This window comes from Crinia signifera, chromosome 7, assembly GCF_055691185.1.
Source record: "Crinia signifera chromosome 7, ASM5569118v1, whole genome shotgun sequence".
NCBI classification, from domain to species: domain Eukaryota; kingdom Metazoa; phylum Chordata; class Amphibia; order Anura; family Myobatrachidae; genus Crinia; species Crinia signifera.
Window position 1 is genome coordinate 138,364,080 of NC_139223.1, and position 4,207 is coordinate 138,368,286.

A 4,207-nucleotide genomic window follows, 5' to 3' on the forward strand; every position below is an offset into this window, starting at 1 on the left:
AGTAATCTTCTACCAACATTAAAAACAATGGGGAAGAGAAGTGACAGATATCCGACTCCTAAACAAAATAACACACACCAAGTTCTCCCACACTGGTGGGAAGTTGTTTTTAATAGTCCACCCAGTGGGAAGAATCTCAACAGTCTAGTAAAGCCCCGTACACATGGGGGAAATATATTGCTCAGCCATATATTGCTAGCAATATATGGCTGAGCAATATATTGCTCAGTTTCTCCTTTACATAAGCGACCAGAGATGGTCGCTGATGAAAGGGAACCTCTGCCGGGTGGTGCAGCAGAGGTAATCAGCTGGTCACAGGAGCAAGCTCCTGTGACCAGCGATTAGAACGGGGCTGAAAACGGGAGCGTGCACCCGGCGATTTATCGCTGGGGCACACTCCCATCACTGGCAATATGGTCGCCTGCGACCATATTTCCAGCGATTTCAGCCCCTATCGCGCCCATGTGTACACAGCTTAAGATGGCTTCTGTCATTCTTTCTTTCTAGCAAGTTAGATTTGGGTGTGTTGTTCAGACTGAAATCTAATTTGCAGTGTAAAAATAATGAAGACAGTATTTACCCTGAACAGAAACAAACTAACTCCCCTGAATATAACTCTCTCTGTACATGTTACATCTGCCCCACCTGCAGAGCAACATGGTTTTGAGAATTTTTTTCCCTGCGATCAAATCTGCATTATGAATGTTATGATCTAGGTCTAGGGTAGCCTCCAGTCCTCAAGAGCTGCCAGCAGTTAATGTTTTACAGATCTCCTCAGAGAATCACAAGTAAAGTAATTAGCTCCACCTGTGGATCTTCTAAAATGCAAGTAATGAGTGCATCTTTGCAGCAGCTAGGTTGTCTGGAAATTGTGAACTGTTGGTAGCTCTCGAGGATGGAGTTGGCTACCATTGATCTAGGACGGTGGTATAAATCCATACATGGTCATGGTATTAAGGTTACCTCACACAGGGCCAGATGTATTAAGCTTCAAAAAGATATAAATGGAGAGTGATAAACAGCCAGCCAATCAGCTCCTACCTGCCATGTGACAGGCTGGGTTTGAAAAATAACAGATTGGAGCTGGTTGGTTTATTTATCACTCTACACTTTATCACTTTTTTGAAGTTTGATACATCTGGCTCACAGGGGGGCAGAAAAGTGATAAAATGGAGAGTGATAAACTACCAGCCAATCAGCTCCTGCCTGCCATATCACAGGGTGTGTTTGAAAAATGAAAGGTAGGAGCTGATTGGTTGGTGGCCTATCACTCTCCATTTTATCACTTTTTAGGGCTTAGTACATCTCGCCCAGGGTGAGATGTGCTAAACCTTAAAAAGTGATAAAATTTAGAGTAGTAAACCACCAACCAATCAGCTCCTACCTGACATTTTTCAAACACAGAGTGTAACATGGCAGTTAGAATCTGATTGGCTTGCACTTTATCTCTCTCAATTTTATCCCTTTTTAAAGCTTATTACATCTGGCCCAGAATGATACTTTGTATTACGTGGAGGGATGCCAACACACTCTTGTTTCACCTCTGTTAAAAACATGTTTTATTATATATCTTCATTTAATAGTATAGTGTCCTGTATGCTGTATACGTTTGTTGATTGGCCAGCTATCTTGTCTAATTGTCTGTACATTATGTACTTATTATTTATTCCTGTGACTTATTTTCCCTTTGTCAGGTCTCTGTTTATTGTTTGAATTGAGTCATTTGTGTTTTCCAAAGTGACAATTAATAAAAATCTGCTTCAAAATAGATGCAGTTCTTGTAAACAAAGAGCTTGTAAACAAAAGGCTGTGGGGAAAGAGAATAACACACATCAGATACATGTTCCATGACAGAAATTAACATTTAAAACCCACCAGGCAGATGGTATTTAAGTAAGCGGAACATTTAAAAAAGATTGATCTCCCAGGTGTTGAGAAAAAAAACAACACTTTATTTCATAAGATTATTTCTTATTTGACATATGCTCTGATTAATCTTAACAATAAGCATCTCTCATTCCCTTAGTGGGCCACGGATTCCTCTCGTTTTGATTTAAATAAAGTAGATGATATGGTTTACATCAGGGTTGCCTAATTTTAAAGTCTCTTCTCTGGGAGAAGACCGGAGAGGAGACGGTCTTCAGCATTTCAGGGGGAAGGGGCCTAATGTAATGTAGACGTAATCTTTCGCCCCCCCCCCCGAAAATCTGTGGATCGCGGGAAATTAACTCTGCCGTGGGGGAGATGGTCATGTTCTGCAATTGTTGAGATTTACAGTAGTTGCTCCTTTGAATACACTTAGGGGGTGATTCCATATAATTTGAACCCCAGCGTATTCGTTCCGGGGACCGATGGTATGGCTCTGTGCATGCGTAAGAGCGATTATACGCATGCGCAGGGCCACTGTGCAAACGCCTTCAGCAACTATCACATTCGTAGAGGTTAATGAAAGGAAGAAAAAAGTACTCTCCTTTGTTTGGGGGCACGCTTAGAGAAAAAGATTTCGTAGATTTATGTAATGGTTAAAACATAACTTTTATTATTTATCTATAAAAAACTTGTTTTTTGACAAACTGACAAACAACACAAAAATAAATAAAAATGGAGTGCATCAAAGACAAAACTCAAATGAGTTCATCTAGCATTGGGTAGCTGATAGCAGTTAGAGATGCACCACGCTACCACCTCAAATCTGAGATAGTGAGTACTGTATAAATTTAGCCCATCAATTTGGGTATTGGTACAGAGGTCTTCTCAGTTGGTGATAGCCGATTGAACACTGTTCAGTCTTAAAACATTACATTTGTTACATTTGTAATATGGTCACATCAGAAATTCTTGTAATGGTATGTGGGTTAGACCTCAGCACCTATTGTGGAGGTCGGCGTTACACAGTGCAGGCAAAATGTAGCAGCCTCAGCCTACTGAATCTCTGATACAATGAGGAAACATCCTGTTCAGGAAATGTCAGGGTGGGAGGAAAAGTACCTGTCTCCTAGTTGGCTCACCTCCGTGTTTTAGGCTTTGCTTGGAAGCTAGGTTGCCGCTGCTTACCTGCTGCACCGGGTAAGTGGCGCCTTGTACCCTCTGATGTGCCGGGCGCAGCGTTTAGGTGTCAGTACCGCCATATTACAAATTTAACATTTCGCTAATGTTTTGAGACTTAACAGTGTTCAGTCTGCTATCACCAACTGAGAAGACCTCTGTGTCAATACCCAAATTTACGAGCTAAATTTATGCAGTACTCACTATCTCAGATTTGAGGTGGTAGTGGGGTGCATCTCTAACTGCTATCAGTGGTACTTGTTTCCTAGCATGGCGCCCATGGCATCGTATACCATAAGACTAAATATGGTATACAATGGGATGCGATGCGACGCAATATTGTACAGTAAAATATTGTATCGCATCGTATGCCATACAATGGCATACAATGTGATGGTATACGATTTTTTATTGTACAACCACCCTGATGGGTCCTTACAATATTAAATGCCCCCCCCCCCCCCATTGTCAACGCCACTCCCAGGATCAACGCCAACCCGAAGTGTGGTGAGCGCAGCGAGCCTGCGAGGGGCGGCGGTACGCCTCCTCCGACCTTTTCATATCCCCACTATCCACGTCAGCATGGAGTTGATTCTAGATAGTGTGGCGAGCGCAGGTAACCACCGAGCCCGAAGCTGCGCTCGCCATTTAAAATCAACTCCACGCCGACATGGATAGTGGCGGTATGAAAAGGTCGGAGGATGCGTACTGCTGCGTTCACCACGCTTCGGGTTGGTGTTGATCCTGAGGGTGACGTTGACAATGGGGGGGCATTTGACATTGTAAGGACCCATCAGGGTGGTTGTACAATAAAAAATCGTATACCATCGCATGCAGCATATGCGGCTAAATGGCATGCAATCGCATAAAATGCCATAAGATGAAAATATTGGGCGCTGTGCTAGGAAACAAGTACCCTATCAGCTACCCAATGCTGGATGAACTCATTTGAGTTTTGTCTTTGATGCACTCCACTTTTATTTGTTTTTGTGTTGTTTGTCAGTTTGTCAAAAAACTATTTTTTATAGATACATAATAAAAGTTATGTTTTAAATATTGTAACCATTACATAAATCTAAGAAATCTTTTTCTCTAAGTGTGCCGCCAAACAAAGGAGAGTACTTTTTTCTTTTTAATGCTATGACTCTTTACTCTAAGGGGT